Source organism: Lepisosteus platostomus (genome assembly GCF_059453375.1).
Source record: "Lepisosteus platostomus isolate fLepPlt1 chromosome 5 unlocalized genomic scaffold, fLepPlt1.hap1 SUPER_5_unloc_1, whole genome shotgun sequence".
In the NCBI taxonomy this organism is placed as follows: domain Eukaryota; kingdom Metazoa; phylum Chordata; class Actinopteri; order Semionotiformes; family Lepisosteidae; genus Lepisosteus; species Lepisosteus platostomus.
The window spans coordinates 298366-317855 of NW_028291471.1; the positions used below are offsets into that span (position 1 = coordinate 298366).

At 41.0% G+C, this 19490-nt stretch overlaps 1 long non-coding RNA gene and 2 other non-coding genes across 3 annotated transcripts in view; 2 read left to right on the forward strand and 1 right to left on the reverse strand.

The window, feature by feature from the left end:
- Positions 1–19490, reverse strand: part of LOC148638367 (uncharacterized) — a 244654-nt gene that overhangs the window by 190193 nt on the left and 34971 nt on the right. The gene's annotated exons all lie outside the window — the stretch shown is intronic.
- trnaa-cgc (transfer RNA alanine (anticodon CGC)) lies at positions 3541–3612 on the forward strand. The gene has a single exon. It is a non-coding gene; the product is annotated as a tRNA-Ala (tRNA).
- On the forward strand, positions 4871–4943 carry trnak-uuu (transfer RNA lysine (anticodon UUU)). Its single transcript has one exon. It is a non-coding gene; the product is annotated as a tRNA-Lys (tRNA).

The following is a 19490-nucleotide window of genomic DNA, read 5'->3' on the forward strand; positions in this document are numbered from 1 at the left end:
GCCCTCACAAAAGGAATCAGCAATGTGTACTACAGGCAGCTGAGCAGAACTCCGCTTGCTGAAATTGCAGCAGCCAATTTATCTAGGGCTCACAAGCAAGTATTAAACTTGCTTGGCAAGTTCGGCATTTCATTTATTCTGCGGAAACATCGTATCGGAATGAACTGCCCGAGATAAAAGAGTAATTGCGGCTTCAGGTTGTTTTTACAGAGCATTGCGTTGTTCTGTTCATGCTGACTACACGCTTAAAAGTAGTCATTTACTGCAAGCGTTGCTTTTCCAGGTTTTTCTGAAATTCCTCGCATTTGAGCCAGCACTAAAATATTTCATTCCCGTCGGTGAATACATCGTGGAAACGGTATTTGCAACGGAATGCTGTCACATACAGTATGAAACCTTTTTGTTATTCGGTTCTGAAGTTTGAAAATGAAAATAAAACGGGGGTCACTTCATAGGCTTGTAAGAAGTCCAAGCAGCATAAAAAATCGCGAATTCTCACAAATTGCATTGTGCTGCACCTTTCTTTTGCTGCTTTTATAAATCTGCCTTAAACATTTGAATGCATACCTTACTGCTGCTAATCACATTCACGTGTTTACGAAGCTTTTTTTCTGTCCGTTATGTTTTTGCTAAGCAGTTTCTCCGTTTTCATCGTACTGTGATTGTCAGCGAGCACAACAAGACTGAAACAGTGTAAAGGCAGGTAAAAAAGACAGGGTAAAACGGCTGATTGTCGGGAGTGGGATTTGAACCCATGCCTCTATTTGGAGAGCGAAACACAAAGCTTATAAGACACGAAGTTGTGAATTTGCTGTTTTAAACTGCTCGACTATCCTGAAAAATGTGTGCTGATTGCACCAGTCACATGCAATTTTCCACAACTTTAGGACGATTGATACGACTGGACTAACACAATTTGTGGCGTTCAGCATGACATGGAAAACGGTAGCGGAGCATTCGGGTCCGGACTACAAGACTCAGAAACAGTTTTTACCCCCGCACTATCAAACTATTAAACTCCCAGCCTCTCTCACTCTCTCCTCACCTCTCACCTATGATCTGAACCTCACAGTGCCTTCTTTCTTACCAAAAACCCAAACACACATTGAAAATCTACCTCTACCATACATGTCAAAAGCTCACTCCCCATCATTTCTATCCCTTTATTTCATTCTTTTGATGCATGTTTTTGCACATAACCTGTTACCTTTTTGTTGTTTTGCACACTGCCTGTTGTTTTTTGCACATTGGCTGTTGTCTTTCTTTTGTTATACAATTGTATTGTTGTTGTGTTTTTTTCTTTGTACTACTTATGTCCGAGAGCTAGCTAAATAGCATTTCGTTATACCATATACCTGTGTATGAGTATAATGACAATAAACTTGGACTTGAACTTGAATTTGACATAGTCTTGCAGGCAGTATATTATTTTATCGTTTACTCGTTTAAAAAAACATGGTCTTCTTGTTCCTAAGTCAGATTTTTAGTGCTTTCGAACGTTACTTACTTCCAACCTGGACTGACAGCTCACCCGATCTGTTTGTGATCAGACCATGGAGTCGGGGGCTGTACCAAGCGCACGTTCCTTCCCAATGCTGAGGCGATCATTCGGAAGATGGGTGTGAAGAGAGACAAGCTTTGTTGACTAAAAATCAAGGCAGGATATGCACTAATCACTGGCAACAGTCATGTTTTCGTACGATTGAGACTCCCACATTGCTAGTTTTTTTGAAGACTTTGAAACAGGCACAGGTGGGGTTTGAAACCACAGCCTTTGGTTTACGAGACCGACACCTTACCACTTGGCCACGGCACCTTCAAGCAAATCTAGGAATAATGTTGTTCAAATTATTTTTTTTCTGAATCTGGTTTACATCGCCTGGAGGTAGCAACAACAATAAAAGGGATACTTAACAAGGAGATACGCTGTAGCAGTGTGACTCCAACAGATGCTCCTGAAGAGGCTCAAGGTTTAAGCCAGCTCCTTAGAGCGCTCGGCCGTGTTACTTTCAACAGCGGCTCTTCAGCTCTTGTTTGACCTAGTGGTTTTATAACGTGTGGAAACGACCGCAGCTTCGTTTTCTGAGATGCTTTCTCTCACGTGGTGAAATCTCGACCTTTTTGGCATCTCTGGCTTTTGTTCTTCTGTAGAGCAGGCTTTCACACCTCTGCTTATAGTGCCCTTGAAGTCATTTTATTTTTACAGGAAGACGCATTCCCTAACGATCTCTCCAGTTTTAGAAATGTTTCATAAGGCGTGTTTGATTCAACGGACAAACAGTATACTAATTGTACAATGCAGATCTATGCGGCATTCGTACTGTCTTTGACTGGGATTCTGAAATACTTCTTGAAAAGGTATTCAGATTTTCTTGAACCTATAATAAAAACACAGACCTGAAACTCCCTAGCTTCCAATCTCTGATGTTGCTGTCCTTAAACTCGGACGTGATGTTCTGCAGACGTGCAGTGTGCCTTTACTCTCGTTGTTTTCAAAACGACCTCCGTTGTCGGGCGCAGTTAAAGTGGAACTGGCCTGACTGCACAGGAAAGTACGGAATGATAAAATGTTTCTACGGCTCAAAATGTCCCCTTAGACCCTCGTCATGTCTCTGTGAGGAACGGGCAGGTAGAGAGGTTTAACAGATGCTCATGATGTTTCACACGGGTGTTACCTGTTGTAGTGTTTCAAAAGATGTGTTAGCGGACCACAGATTATCTTGAAAAGATTTGGGTTTGCACTGGCTGGGATTCAAACCTGACTCAATTATTTGGAAGGCGCCTGTACCACCAACGCACTTCCGAGAAGCACCTGCAAATTATCACACTCCTCTCTCTCACCTACAAAGTTATGGAGACACAGACGTCCAATGAAAGCTCAAGGCTCCACTCAAGGCTTTATTCACTCAAGGCTCCACTCTTTTGTTGTGATGTCATTTTAATTAATATTAGCTTTGATAAGGTGTCATTTTTGCCTCTTAAAGGTAAAGTCTGCTCCTTTCTTCCTGGTATAGAAAGAACGTGTTCCATCTTTGTTTAAAAACACCACTAAAAGTAAATTATTCAGCTCTACCGCCTGTGTGCATTGACAAGACACCTCAAAAGGACATATTAAATAAGAACACGATCCTTCCTGTTACCATTCCTGTGGTTGGGGCGTCGTTTCACCCTTTTACATTAAATCATCAGCACTGCTGTTTTTCTATGCATAGTTTAATCAAGAGCACTTAAAAGATGCAAAAAGCTTACAAATAAAATAGAATTGAAAGACAGTCGAGTAAGGAGGTAGAAAAAAAGCACTCCCCCGTCTGGGAATCAACCACCGTCGCCCATGTAACTGGATGCAAAAATAACAGATTAATTTGTGCACAGTCTCTTGAAGCTTCGATGCCATTATTTTTCCTTCCTTATTTTTTCATTCCTATGAATTTACTCTGTAGTAGAAGAAACGCGAAAGTGGGAAACTGCAGACATTCTTCATGAGTGGTGTGATCAGTGAGCCTTTGCACATCTCTAAGTAATTCCGTAAACTTTTTCATCGGGGATGTAGCTCAGTGGTAGCGCGCATGCTTCGCATGTATGAGGTCCCGGGTTCAATCCCTGGCATCTCCAGGTGCTTTATATTACAGTACTCACATCGCAATCTTCTGGTGAGTGAGAACTCTTTGCTTGTGTTCAGAGAGAGCCAGGTTTACACAATTAAATGCAGGCACACTCGACGTGCTGCAGAGTTGCGCTGCTGTCTTAAATGTACCTCTTTTAGTTCTGTTAAATCCTAAATTATTTGAACTAATAATTTAGTTCAAATTCAGGAAATCCTGAGATTGCTTCACACTTGTCATGGCTGTTGCAGAAAACACCTGTTGAATCTCACCCGGGATTTCCTGAGAGATCATTCAGCGAGCGAATCCTCCTTCTGAACTCCGCATTAAACTGAAAGCTTCACGAACTCCTCACTGCGTGTCCTGTACTGTTACAAGTGCTGTCGTGTAGATGTGAAGCACAGCCATAAACACACTTTGAACTTTTTCCGTTTATTAAGGAAAATGCAAAAGAGCATGACAAGTATTGAACGTATAAAATATCCATGGCACAACTGGAGAAAGTACTGAAGGACTACACATCGACTTTTGATCATTACAAGAGATTCAAGAAACACAACCGTCCGCACCTGGGTTTGGATCCTGAACGCTAGAGTTAAAAGAACATAAGCGACGGATATGACCTATAAACTCTCTGAATTGTCTTATAGTTTATGAAATAAAACAATTTCTTAATAAATTCTAACTGTTGATAGACGATTTATTGAATTTTAACAAAATCACAATTACAAACTTTTTCGGTTAAACTGTTATTCACTTACTCTAAAGCAAATAAACGTTAGTGTCTTCCGGTGTGTGAGCCAATTTCTCCAAAAAATATTTGTTAGTCTGTCGGGAGGCTGTGCAAGGTGTTAAGAAATAGAATTTCGAAAAGACAAGCTCCCTAAGCTGAACATCAAGGCTGTTTTCTCTACAGAAATGCTCTTTAAATTTCAGCACTGTTGCAACTCCCTTTATAAAGGGTGTTCACACGTATACAACCAAGGCATTGAAATATTTTTTTTAATTATTGTTCCAAAAAACGTTCCATTTATTTTCTTTTTAATGTTGTTGATTAAAAGATTTTATTAAATGAGAAAAAAATCTGAATGTGAAAAAGGTCAAAATGCTATTGAAAAAAATCAGTAATGTGAGGAAAGATGGATTGTGGGAGAACCTTAACTACCCATGTAATGCTTTATTTCTCACTCATTCTACTGGGAGTGGTGCCGTCACTTCTGGATAAAGTCTGTCAGTGGTCATCCCGACAGTGTTAACCTTCTTTCAGAGCCCGGATAGCTCAGTCGGTAGAGCATCAGACTTTTAATCTGAGGGCCCAGGGTTCAAGTCCCTGTTCGGGCGGTTGTGCTGTTCTTATTGTGTCTATTGTGAATGTCATCGTAAATAGTCTTTTATCTTTCACTCTTCTAGCTGTACTGTGGTTATTTTAAATGTCCATTACTTGTATTTACAGTAGTGTATTTAGTGTTTCATTTCACAAACCGAAAATGTTCAAGTAGTTCTTGTCACTCTACTCCACGTAATCATCTAAATTAAATCACAGTAGAGTACAGAACACGCAGTGAGGAGCTCACACAGAGAGTACTCTTGAATACGACAAGAGGAAAGGCACACTGCAACTCTGCAGAACATCACGTCCGAGTTTACAGTGAGAGCAGAGGTTGGAAGCGACGTAGTTTTTTAATACTCGCTCGCTGAACGATCTCTCAAGAAACCTCGGTGGAGATTTAACGGGTGTCTAATAATCACGTTCAAAAAGATGACGATAAGTTTTTTTTTAACTAGGTAGCCTTAATGGCAACACGGTGTGAGTAGATCTTAAAGCAGCTGCAGAGTACCCGTAATGGCAACACACTGCTTTGAGTTCGGCTTTTCTTATTTCTTCTGCAGAACCAGTGGTATCGGAATATACTGATCCGCATAAGAAGCGCTTTCGGTTTTTGATCATTTTTATTGAGCACTGCTCTAAGTACCACAGGCCAGATGGCTGGTGGTCTAAGGCGTTACGTTCAGGTCGCAGTTAACCCTGGAGACGTTTGTTAAAATCTCACTTCTAATAAAGAGGTCTTTCTCGTTAGAGTAGAAACGATAGAAGCCTTAAGCGGGGAAAAAATCACAACATCTCGCATTTCACGTGTTTGATGTTAACCGTCTCAGTAGTTGCCTCGGTGATTGATGGCTCTTCTCCCTCGCAGGGTGACGGCAAACTTCTTCAGAGAGGGAGTCTCCCATGCACGGCTTTTCTTTATCAAGAGCTGAGACAACAGAAACAGACTTCCAACTGACATTAATTACTTCTTGAGCGTTTAGTTTAAAAGCTGAAAGCAGGTGAAAAAGTCTTTGGAAATGAGGAAATGACTGCTGACAGTAAACAGAGCTGACGCTCAGCTGCAGACAAGCGCTCCTCTTTAGTATAGTGCTGAGTACCCCCGCTTGTTGCGCGGGAGACTGGGGTACGTTTCTGTGACAGGGCGCTGGTTTAATTTTTTAACAACCTGAGTTCACTTAAAAAGTGTGTACTGTGTACTACGTTTCGGACTAGTTACGGCGGTAGAATATGGAGATCATCTCCAGCTTTGAGCTCAACTGCAACAAGAAGTCATGCTAAATGTAGTATAGTGAGTAGACATCGCCAGACAACAGAACGAGAGAGTAGAAGGCGGGAATATATGGTGTAAGGGCGTGATCTGTGTAGTTAATAAAATAGTTAAAATAATATGAAAACGTCTCTTTATTAAGATACACAACATTTATGGCGACGACAGATGAGTGGTTAACGGACTCAAAGCGAGCAGAACACTGCTGATTTTAGTTCTCTTGCTGGTAGAAACGAACTTCTGAATTTTCAGACTTTTCGTTTAGCTTTCGCCATGGAAGATATGGTAGCCGCGCCGAGAAGCTTTGCTTATGCTCAGCTTTTTCCACCATTTCTACTGAACCTCGGACCTCCGTATTTGTATACGGAATACAAGATATGGATGGAGTCGTACAGATTTTTTTTAATAGCCAGTGGATCTACAGAAGCTCAGGATGCCGTGAGACGGGCTACACTACTGCACTGTATTGGGGCTCCCGTGCAGCGGATTTTCGCCAACCTCCCTGGAGAAAAAGGTACATATGAACAGACTGTAGCTGCCTTAGACGCTTACTTTACACTGCGGAGAAATGTGGTTTTGGAACGGCATAAATTTAGGCAGAGAACTTAGTCTCAGGACGAATCTGTTGTTGCTTTTGTGACTGCACTAAAAGAACTGGCTAAATCTTGTGACTTTGGAGTATTGGAAACTGACATGTTAAGATATCAACTTGTGGAAAAATGTGCACATAAGAGACTATAAATTGCTGCAGGAGGAAGGGCTGACTTTAGAAAGAGCTCTTACAGTCGCTAGAATTCATGAAGCAGCTCAAGCAGAATCAAGAATGCTTTCTGACCACAGTGACAAAATGACACTGAACGGGGCGCTCGCTCAAACTTTACAAACAAAAGCCGAGCAGCCGGACGCAGTCATGCTAGAGAAATAGAAGAACAGGGGACGGCTGACATTACATGTTACAGGTGCGGACTAACAATGCACAAAGTAGATGAATGCGGAGCGAGAACAGCAAAATGTCTACACTGTAAGAAAACAGGACATTATGCACACGTCTTCAGAACATCACGTCCGAGTTTAAGGACAGCAACATCAGAGATTGGAAGTTAGGGAGTTTCAGGTCTGTTTTTTATTATAGGTTCAAGAAAGTCTGAATACCTTTGCAAGAAGTATTTCAGAATCCCACTCAAATCCAGTACGAATGCCGCATAAATCTGCATTGTACAATTAGTATACTGTTTGTCCGTTGAATCAAACACGCCTTATGAAGCATTTCTAAAACAGGAGAGATCGTTAGGGAATGTGTCTTCCTGTAAAAATAAAATGACTTCAAGGGCACTATAAGCAGAGGTGTGAAAGCCTGCTCTACAGAAGAACTATAGCCAGAGATGCCAAAGAGGTCGAGATTTCACCACGTGAGAGAAAGCATCTCAGAAAACGAAGTTGTCGTCAATTCCACGCGTTATAAAAACACTAGGTCAAACAACAAGAGCTGAAGAGCCGCTGTTGAGAGTAACGTGGCCGAGCGCTCTAAGGAGCTGGCTTAAACCTCCAGTCTCTTCAGGAGCATCTGTTGGAGTCGCACTGCTACAGCGTATCTCCTTGTTAAGTATCCCTTTTATTGTTGTTGCTGCCTCCAGGCGATGTAAACCAGATTCAGAAAAAAATAATTTGAACAACATTATTCCCATGCTTCTTCGAAGGTCCAGTGGCCAAGTGGTAAGGCGTCGGTCTTGTAAACTGAAGATTGTGGTTTCAAACCCCACCCATGCCTGTTTCAAAGTCTTCAAAAAAACTCGCAATGTAGGAGTCTCAATAGTAAGAGAACATAACTGTCGCCAGTGATTAATATTCTTGCATATCCTGCCTTGTTTTTTAGTCGACAAAGCTGGTCTCTCTTCACACCCATCTTCCGAATGATCGCCTCAGCATTGGGAAGGAACGTGCGCTTGGTACAGCCCCCGACTCCATGGTCTGATCACAAACAGATCGGGTGAGCTGTCAGTCCAGGTTGGAAGTAACGTTCGAAAGCACTAAAAATCTGACTTAGGAACAAGAAGACCATGTTTTTTTAAACGAGTAAACGATAAAATAATATACTGCCTGCAAGACTATGTCAAGTTCAAGTTCAAGTCCAAGTTTATTGTCATTATACTCATACACAGGTATATGGTATAACGAAATGCTATTTAGCTAGCTCTCGGACATAAGTAGTACAAGAAAAAAACACAACAACAATACAATTGTATAACAAAAGAAAGACAGAGACAACAGCCGATGTGCAAAAAAAAAAACAATGGGCAGTGTGCAAAACAACAAAAAGGTAACAGGTTATGTGCAAAAACATGCATCAAAAGAATGGAATAAAGGGATAGAAATGATGGGGAGTGAGCTTTTTGACATGTAAGGTAGAGGTAGATTTTCAATGTGTGTTTGGGTTTTTGGTAAGAAAGAAGGCACTGTGAGGTTCAGGTCATAGGTGAGAGGTGAGGAGAGAGTGAGAGAGGCTGGGAGTTTAATAGTTTGATAGTGCGGGGGTAAGAACTGTTTCTGAGTCTTGTAGTCCGGACCCGAACGCTCCGGTACCGTTTTCCATGTCATGCTAAACGCCACAAATTGTTCGTCCAGTTGTATCAATCGTCCTAAATTTACGGAAAATCGGATGTGACTGATGCAATCAGCATCCATTTTTTCAGGATAGTCGAGCGGTTTAAAACAACAAATTTACAGATTCGTGTCTTTTAAGCTTTGTGTTTCGCTCTCCAAATAGAGGCACGGGTTCAAATCCCACTCCCGACAATCAGGCGTTTTACCCTGTCTTTTTTACCTGCCTTTACACTGTTTCAGTCTCGTTGTGCTCGCTGACAATCACAGTACGAGGAAAACGGAGAAACTGCTTAGCAAAAACATAACGGACAGAAAAAAGCTTCGTAAACACGTGAATGTGATTAGCAGCAGTAAGGTATGCATTCAAATGTTTAAGGCTGATTTATAAAAGCAGCAGAAGAAAGGTGCAGCCTTTGTGAGAATTCGCGGGTTTTTATGCTGCTTGGACTTCTTTCAAACCTATGAAGTGACCGCCGTTTTATTTTCATTTTCAAACTTCAGAACCGAATAACGAAAAGGTTTCATGTGTGACAGCATTCGGTTGCAAATACCGTTTCCACGATGTATTCAGCGACGGGAATGAAATATTTTAGTGCTGGCTCAAATGCGAGGAATTTCAGAAAAACCTGGAAAAGCAACGCCTGCAGTAAATGACAAATCTAAAGCGTGTAGTCAGCATGAACAGAACAACGCAATGCTCTGTAAAAACGATCTGAATCCGCAATTACTCTTTTATCTCGGGCAGTTCATTCCGATACGATGTTTCCGCAGAATAAATGAAATGCCGAACTCCAAACATGTTGTTGCCATTATTGTTACTCCTGCTGCTGTAGTTTTAAGCTTTAATCAGTGGGTATGTAATGTTGTAAAAGGGCTGGACTACTTTGTTCAGTCCAAATTCCACTATGTGAATTTATGCTTTTTTAATATAAGCATTAACAATACAATACGTGCTCAAAAACCGTTACTTATTAGCTTAAGAAGCGGCAGTGTTTTGACAAAGTGTGGTATTCGAACAGAAAATGCTGAAGTGTTTAATACTTGCTTGTGAGCAGATCTCCCTCGATTTAGACAAACTCTTGTTCGGCCGATGATTTCAGATCAAAATCTGAATCAAGTGGAAAGAAAGCTGAATTACGCTGGGTACTGGGTATCACTGTTACGCCATCAGGTCATGCTAGGAGGATTGGGGGGATCAAATTGACACAGAGGGACCCAATGTGGGGGCTGAACCCACAGTTCTGAGATTAAGAGATTCTTGCTCTATGGACTGCGCCTATATAACTCTTGTGCTCCAGCAGTAATGTTTCTGGGTGTGGATGAACATGACATATTGTGTTGAGAGCAGCATTAACTTTCCTGCAGAGATGGGAGTGCCTTTAATACAGCTCTTTCAATCGGACAGAGTAACAGGAACTGACCTAAAGTTTCGGCTGTGGATCCATCTCCACATGGGGGACAGTAAAATAGCGATGAAGTAATGTTTCTGGGTGTGGATGAACATGACATAATAGACTGCCAGCAGGAACACGTGGCCCACAGGCAGTGACAGTATCGCTGTATTTGGCTGCAGTATATTGTGTTGAGAGCAGCATTAACTTTCTTGCAGAGATGGGAGTGCCTTTAATACAGCTCTTTCAATCGGACAGAGTAACAGGAACTGACCTAAAGTTTCGGCTGTGGATCCATCTCCACATGGGGGACAGTAAAATAGCGATGAAGTAATGTTTCTGGGTGTGGATGAACATGACATAATAGACTGCCAGCAGGAACACGTGGCCCACAGGCAGTGACAGTATCGCTATATTTGGCTGCAGTATATTGTGTTGAGAGCAGCAATAACTTTCCTGCAGAGATGGGAGTGCCTTTAATACAGCTCTTTCAATCGGACAGAGTAACAGGAACTGACCTAAAGTTTCAGCTGTGGATCCATCTCCACATGGGGGAAAGAGACAGTAAAATTGCGATGAAGAAACAGAAAGATTTGTGCTCGCTGCAAAGTAGGAAAGAGGTGGTCAGACACATAAAACAGCTTGGTGATAATTTGCAGCGACAGTTTTATGTTATTTAGTACACGGATTTCTCTTCATGTTCCTTAAGATGTGTAATTTGTATGTTGGTTGTATGGGAACAGTTTCTTCTCAAGTCCTGTCAATTGACAGTGGAGAGCTAGCTGGTGCACATCTTCAAGAAGACTCTCTTTAAGGCAATTACAATTTTCTCGAACAAATCTGTGTCATATATTTTTTAAATAGTTTAGCTAATGAGCAACGAGAGTATAAATGAATTCTCCCAACCTCCATTCGAAGATAAAACTCCATGTCGAAGTCTAAGTTTCCTTGAAGCTTCTGATGTTCGTCATTATTGGACATTCCCTGTGATATTGACTAAGGAGCTCAATTTTGACGTGTCGTAGTTCAACATGTGCAAAACACTCGTATCCCCTGCAAATATCGGCAAGGTCAGTGATATTCTCAACAATTTGTGCCATTGCAATTCGTGCAATTCATGCCATACTTTTTCGAAATGTATTCTGACATGCCAGGATCAGAGGGTCATATTTAAAAAACTGGTGCATTAAAATTTCTTGTACTTCAGGATTTTGATAGTCTGTTACATTGTCTTTCACACGGCGGTGTCAGAACTGTGAGACATTTTCATAATCGGGGGGAAGGCCGTAGCAATAAGCAGAAAGTGCAATCATCTTTTCCCAGTGTAAGTCTGTGTTGTGGTGAGTTTTTAAAATTGGTTTGCGATTTTCTGAAATATTTCCATACAAAAATATAATTTGGACAGTCGCTATTTGGATATCCCCTTTCAGTGAAGATGTCTACAGTATTCCAGCCGGATTAGTACTGATTGAAGAGAGCCATCTACAGGCGAAAGGTGACATAACATCACAGCAGCACCATTTAAGGTGGAACGAAAAACACGCATAAGAAGCTGGTGAATAAGAAGCTACTGTAACTTCAGCCTCGTAGCAGACCCTGGGAGGCACGCTCAAAATAATCATCTTTCCCAGTACTTCAGAGTCATATTTAGATCGCTTTACTGCAATTTTATTTGATTGATGGGAGATGTGAAGCCATCGAGCCTGTACTGTGCTTTCACGTTGAAATTGAAGCCATTTCTCCTGCTTTCTCTCAGTGTCCGGGCTGCAATTGCGTGTAAAGGAGGCGACTTGAAAATGAAACGTGTAATCACCTTACAGAGGGTCTTCACGACGGGGTGCGTCAGCTAGTTCTCCATTATTGTCAGTTTACTGGACTTCTGAAGAAACCTATCTACAACGAAGATACAAACTGCACAGTTTAAGGCACATGAAGAGAAATCTGTTTGCTGATTGACTCAAAAAATGACGATACAAATAATCTGCCAGGCTGATTTACTTGTCCGACCACCTCCCTCCGTCCCCCTTTGCTGTTAGCACAATTCTTTCAGTTTCTTTTCTTGTATTTTCCTTGCTATTTTAGTGTTCCCCATGTATAGATGGATCCACAACCGAAACCGGTTTCACCCTGTGTTTCTGCATACTTTGCACAGTTCCAGTGGCGCAATCGGTCCGTGTTTGGTACTTATACAGTAGTGCACAGCGGAGTCATGCCGAGGTTGTGAGTTCAAGCCTCACCTAGAGCTTTAGCTACTGAAAGCAACTGTTAAGTTTAGATACTATCAGGTATCTGATGAAGATAAATTAACATCAAACGAAGAAGTAAAGGTTTACTTCGAGTCACAATCAAATAAGGCTCCACAGCTGAAACATTGTGTTTCCTTCTCTTTTCAGCATGGAATAAACCTTGACTTTTTCCTTTGAAGCCCATGCATGCTGACGCAGCTTCCTACTTAAATTACCATCAGCTGTGTATCTCCAGCTGACCTGTACACAAATATATGAGAGAGGTCTACTGAGACGAGAGGAGCACTGAAGACTTGAAAAAGCTCTCGCATTAGACTCTGTGTTTTTGTTGTTCCCCAGATTTGTTTTTAATGTTCTTTTTCTTTTGAAGTTGTTGCGTTTGGTTTTTTTTTTCGTAGTTGTTAGACAACTACCGGGATTTACCTAGGTTCCTGGAAGACTTCTTGTTTTGTGTTTGTTGTATTTTCGGGTTACAACAATTGTTTTTTTCTATTGATAGGACCCCACGCATTACTATGGGAGTAGTTAACATTAGTTCTTACATTGTACAGTACCTGAAATTACCACATAAACTACTACTCTGTTTCCTTTTTTTTGACAGGCACAAGTGAAGTTTGTTTTTCCTTGCTGCTGATTGGTAGCTACAATGGGTCAATTGCAATAAACTTATATTCAATAAACTCCATTGAAATTTGTCAGCAACTCTGTACTAAACCTGTTCTCAATTGCAACAAACCTAAAATAACAGCTGCTGCCCGTTAGATGTTACTGCATTAGGAGTCTAGCTTAAACCACCTCTTCATAGGTTTTAAGCAACTCAGTAGCGGACTAAGCAGAACAATTGATCACATTAGAACTGTCTTGAAAGTAATGGAAATAATGTACTCATTAAGTAACAAGGTTATGCACCACTTGCTTGAAAATTATTATTATATTTAACTAAAATTGCTTTCCAGACACCACAAATATTCACAATGAATGTTATCATTACACGTATTTATTAATAAAAGTGTTATTTATTCATAATTAAGTTCCATGTATATCTTTATTAGTAGCTGTATTACAAGTAATGCATATACAGTCTTTATTATAGTTAGTTTTCAGTTATCCTGGGGAGGGAAGAGAATGGAAATTAAGGAAATAAAAATTTAAAGGGCTTTTAAGTCTTCAATGTGTTCTGTCATAGCTGTGTGTTGTCATATCTGGGTGTTAATTTAGTATATTTGTTGTATTATTTATTGTGATTTGACACTACACTTGTGTTTCTCAGGAGAAAGCAGTAATATTTTTTTTTTAGTTTTTTGAGGGTACAGAAAATTGTATTGTACGGCCAAATGTAAGGTTACATTAAGAAACCCTTATTGTTACCTTTTGCAACGTTATTTATTTAAGACGGTTCTTCAGAATAGTGTCCCTTACGTATCTGTGACTGTGGTCCAACAATAACGGTGCTGAAATAGCCGGAATGTGTGGGAAGAAGATGGAGATGGAACAGGAGGCTTATTCAGTCGATAGAAAGGTTGTGTAGGACTGAACACACTACGGTTATGGTACTGGGTTTAAGAGCATTACGATCCTACAGTCTCCTGATCCGTAATCAGATGCGTTATCCAATGCACCACTGGCCCTTGTACCGCATTCCTCAAGTGCACCACTGTGAGCTTGCGCCGCTACAATAATACATCGCCCCAGTCCAAATTTTCTCAATTAGGTGCACGTTTTCTATGTGTATTTAGTTAGTCTTTCATTTTGTCTGTTTTAAAAATTGCATCTCTTTAAAACAGACAAACGAGTTTATGTGTCGCGCTGAAATTCACACATGAGGGAATTCAAACGAAAAAAAATCACAGAAAAGATATCGCGCTTAAAAAGAAATCCAGAGTGGAGATGCTGGTGATAGAAAACGATGCATGAGATGCTTTACCTCTGAACTAAACTCGGCTCTTTAATTGTGTTAGGAAGAGTGAATAGCCAACAGTGTACATTTTAAAAATCAAAGCAAGACAATGAGACACGAAGAGAATTCGGAACACGAGCCTCTCCTTCATTGTTTAATGAGCTTTTAATGAACGCCTAAGTGAAAAACAAATTCACTATTTTCACTTTGTGATTAAAAAACACTTTTATCACATGTTAAGCACTCCTGATGGTGTCGAATAGTTCTCTTTTCTACTCTCATCATTTGAGGATCCCCAGCTAAAATATCTTTTTAAACTACAACAAAATTGCAATATTTTGAATACTATTTAAGTTTACATAGTCACATTCCCGTTATATTGACTTAGGTGCTCAACTATTAACTTCTTGTAGTTTGACTTGTGCCAAAAGTTTGAAATCTCTGCAACTATCAGGATGCTTAAGGATATCCAAAGAAACCCCATCACATTTAGGGGAGACGGTGTTGAGGTCGGATTAATTTGAAATGCGTCTCTGGGGACTTTTGATTTACCAACGTTATGTTTAACTGAAGGATACGCTGACTGACTGTGCCATAGAAACTAACGCACATCACCTTTCTTCTACATTCACAGGTTTTTGGCTAAAGACAAAAAAATCTTTTTCGTTTCCTTGCCAGCTGGCACTAATTCCTCTGCAATGACAAAACAGATGAGTATTTTATCTTTTGCAATTTGTATGGATTTTTTAAAAAACAAGTTGCTCCAAAAATTAAATGAACACTTCCATTAAATTTAATGTAGAAGCATGTTGCTGTCCATAATGATAAACTGTGTGGCAAGACAGGCACCACTGGGACTCAACCCCAGGATCTCCTGTTTACTAGGCAGGTGCTTTAACCAACTAAGCCACAGCATTCTCGCATCCTAGTGTTAATCCTGCATCAGCAGGGTCAGCTTGTCGGCATGCCCGTCTCCATTTGGTGGTTTGAGCTGACGTTGCCATGACGTTGCCATTAAATGCGACCGAGAATACTCCAACCAGTGAACTAAGCCTTGGCATCAGATATCCCTTTTACAGCCACTTGGACACATCTCAATTGCTCTGAGACACCTGCATTCAGTGTGCGCTGAGCCTGCTCGCTGAGCAAAGTGACAAGAAATGGCTTATGTCAAAGGAGTTCAATATGCTTTTTATGTTCAATGGGCTGTCCACTACAGCTAACACTGAAGCGCAGCACAGGCTCTGTGGTTTGACATCTCACAAGGTAAATGTTGAAATTGTAGGTGGAAGTGGAAAATTACCCTCGAGTATGGGGAAAGAGGCCAACTCATGTCCGGAAGGGGCTAAAGTGTGTATGGAGGTGGCCTAGTGGTTAAAGCACTCTTCTCTTAGTACATGATACTCTGCACAAGTAGGTTTGAACCCCATCCTCGTCGAGGAAGGGCTTTGACACATTTTGACCTTTTTAAACTTGGTGTGCTTTCATTTTGTTTGTTCGCTCCTATACTGTAACAGTAATATTTCTAGATGTGCATGAACATGGTAGGCTGACAGCAGGAACATGTGGCCCACAAGCAGTGACAATATCAGAGGTGTCTGCAGTGTGTTGGTTTGTGAGCAACAATAAAATAACTTGACGTGGAAGCAGGTGTGCCTGCATTAACACAGCTCCATCGAGCGGAAAAAGCAACACAAGAACAGACTTAAATTCAACAGCAAGTTTCTGTAGCTGAAAACAGAAACTACTCCACGTGATGATTGAACTCACAACCTCGACATAACTCCGCTTTAAAAGCACCCCAACCTGACCAATTGCGCTACTGGAGCGACACAGCACAGTAGCACATTTTCCTTAGTGCACTGAAACAGTGCTTCTTCCCTAGCCTACCAGCTTCAAGACTTTTTTAAATCGATCGAAGATTCATTGGAAAACGTTTGTCGATGGATCAGGTGGGAATCACACCCGGATTCACTGCTTTCAAGGCAGCTTTGTTCATCATTATACCCAGGACTGGCGCCAGGTGAATGATCTGTAGGGGGGCATCTGAAATCCTGAGGGGGGCAGTGATATTTTGGTTTAAACGGAGCCGTTGCAACCATCCAAGTGAATTCTTGCAAGCATGCCACTGATTAGTATTTCATGTCAGAAGATAACAACAAGCAATCTGGTATTTAGCGATGAAGAACAGTTCCACGTTCATCAGAACTCACGTGATTATTTTTGCCTGGAGCATCAACCATATGTGTTCATTTTTGCAACAACATCAACAGTAACGAGGTTCTGAATCATTAAGAAATCATTGTAAAACCAACAGAAAGTACAAACATCTATAACTACAGTCCTAGTTATATAACAATTGTAAGTATAAGGATAAACTACTGCAAGGCAGTGGTCCACCTGAGCAAATAAGGTCGTAATAATGTTGACACCCCAAAACATAGACACTATGTAACGTGCTGTTCTTGGACAGATAGCCCTCCTGCACATCAAACAGTCTGATGTAGCAACTGTGAATTCGGGGTTAGTGTAGTTATCTGACCATTGACAAAGTACAACTATTTTTTTATGGCACAAGTTAAGTAAGTGAAAGTGTTCAAAAACTTTTTATCCAAACCTTTTATCCAAAACTGAGGGGGGTGGGACTGTTCAGTTGAGGGGGCGATTTTGGCATGCCAGTAACATTTTCACAAAACGTTCAAGAGTTACGAAAACACTTACTTTGTGTATAAAGTACATTGTGTACACACTGTAAGTTCAGAACGCGAGAAATACTGCTCAATATGGGATCCTGTCCAGGAATATCAGGGCTGTAAGGGGGTCAGATCTATAGATGTAGTAAACACATTAGTGGAGACAGTGTGTCTGCTCTCTGTGTGAGAGCCAGACAGGAAAAATAATCTGTGGTCTGGGAAGAAGAGACCCTCGTTGGAAGAGCGGCGCTTCTCACAGGAGAGAATGAAAAAAAAATATATTTTTCAGGGACGCTGATTTTTCTCCTTGGGGGAATTAAAAGCACTTATGGGGAGTGACCTCATGGTGCAATGGTAGTGCATCTGATACCACATCAAAAGGTTGTGTGTTCAAATCATGTTGAGATTGGCTGATGTATGTTCAGGTTCAGCTGGTGCCGAACCCAGAAATTAGACCATGCAGTTTGGTTTTATCTGTACACCACATAGATAATCTAAATGAAATAACAGAGCAGTACAGGACACGCATTCAGGAAATTACACAGCAAGTCATTTTGAACATGACAAGAGAAAAGGCACACTGCACATCCGTGAAACATCACGTCCGACTTTAGAGACAGTTACATCACAGAATGGAAGTTTTTGGCCCCTTTTTCATTACAGGTTCAAACTAACCTGAAAGTTACAGAGTTTTAGGTCACTTTTGTATTAAAAAGTGTCTGAAGCCTGTAAATATAATTTGCCCTTTTTTAAATTGTGGATGAAATCCAATCCCATGTACCAAGACCTTACAGTATATTCATGTTAATTAAAATGACTAACGCTAGCCTGATTTAAAAACACACTGCTGCTGATTTTTTCCGAAGCACAGTTGACCTTTCTGAGCCAATTGATGAAGCTCACCCAGTGAATACTATAGCATAAGGTGGAGGAAAGTGCAACTTTGTAACTATCACAACCACAGGAACAACTGCAAGAAGCAGAATCAATTTCCCATCGAATGGTGTTGTTGTCTGAGGTACACGATGTGAACGTGTGCAGAGAATCCCACAATCTCTTCAAAACTTGGACAAAGTATTTCTGATGGAGCGCTGTGCGCAAAGATTGAATAAGCTTTGCTCCTGCCGATGATTCTGCGTGAAAAAGCACAGCATTCAAGTTTCACAGACAAATGCACCATGCCTACAGAACCAATTTTAAAAACAATTGCGGTACACTACAATTCACACTGACTCAAAAGTGATCACGGCAGATGTTGTTCCCTGCATAATGCTGAAGGGACCAAAGAGCATTGCTGTTGGGAACACAAAATGAGGCTTTTTTATGCCTTGATGTTAAGCTGACAAAATCTATCTTGAAACACCTAGTTCAGTCTCTCGACAGACTGTCAAGCAAAGCTTTTACCCATTGAACTCGCAATAGAAGGAAGGTCTTAACCCACCAACACTTAGCTGCGGCAAGATTCAAACCTAACCCAGCGAAGAAAATGGAGCACAAACCCAGCACTTAGACCACCCAGCCACACTCCCAACACCTTACTCTTTTGGAGAACGTCGGGTGGGTTCAGCTCTTGTTGTGCGACGCGTGGAAATGACTGCATCTTCGTTTTCCGAGATGTTTCCTATCACATCTTTGTCAGCTCTGAATATAGTGCTTCTTTGGAGCAGGCTTCAGACCTTTTATTTTATTTATAAAGGAGGGCGCATTCAGAAACATGTAATTCCTGTTTTAGAAATGTTTTGGGCGGTGTGTTTTATGTAACGCACAAACAGTATTCTGATTGTATTCTGTAGACCTCTGTAGCAATCATACTGGATGTGACTGGGATTCTGAAATGTTTCTTGAAAAGGTATCCAGGGCTGCTTGAATCTATAATAAAAAAGTGACCTGAAACTTCCTACCTTCCAATCACTGATGTCGCTCTCCCTATACCTGTACGTGATGTTTTCCAGATGTGCAGTGTGCCTTTACTCCTGTATTAAAAACGACCTCCGTTGTCGGTCAGAGTTGAAGGAGAACTAACTGCACAGAAAAGTATGTAACGATAAAATGTTACTACACTTCAGAATGTCCCTATAAATCCCTGCTCACACACGTCGGTGTGGGGAGCGGGCAGGTAGAGAGCTTTTACAGATGCTCATGATGTTTCTCACGGGGTGTTACCTGCGGTAGTATCTCTCTCTGCGCCTTTGGAAAGAAAAGAGCGGCTCCAGTGCAAGGTAAGGTCAGGACAGCCGGTCTTCTTGTCTTACAAAACAAGAAATTTATATCAACAGGGAAATTGAACAATACAGAAATCAGCGCAGTATAAAATAGGAAGCAATCAAACAAAATGCTCAGCAAAAATCGTAGTTGAGTAAATTGGTGTAAAAAAAAATATTTGTAAGCAAAGGAGAGCCCGCGCTGCGCGTGAAACACATCAATCGTTCAGCATTTCTGAAACGTTTAATTGAATTGACAAAG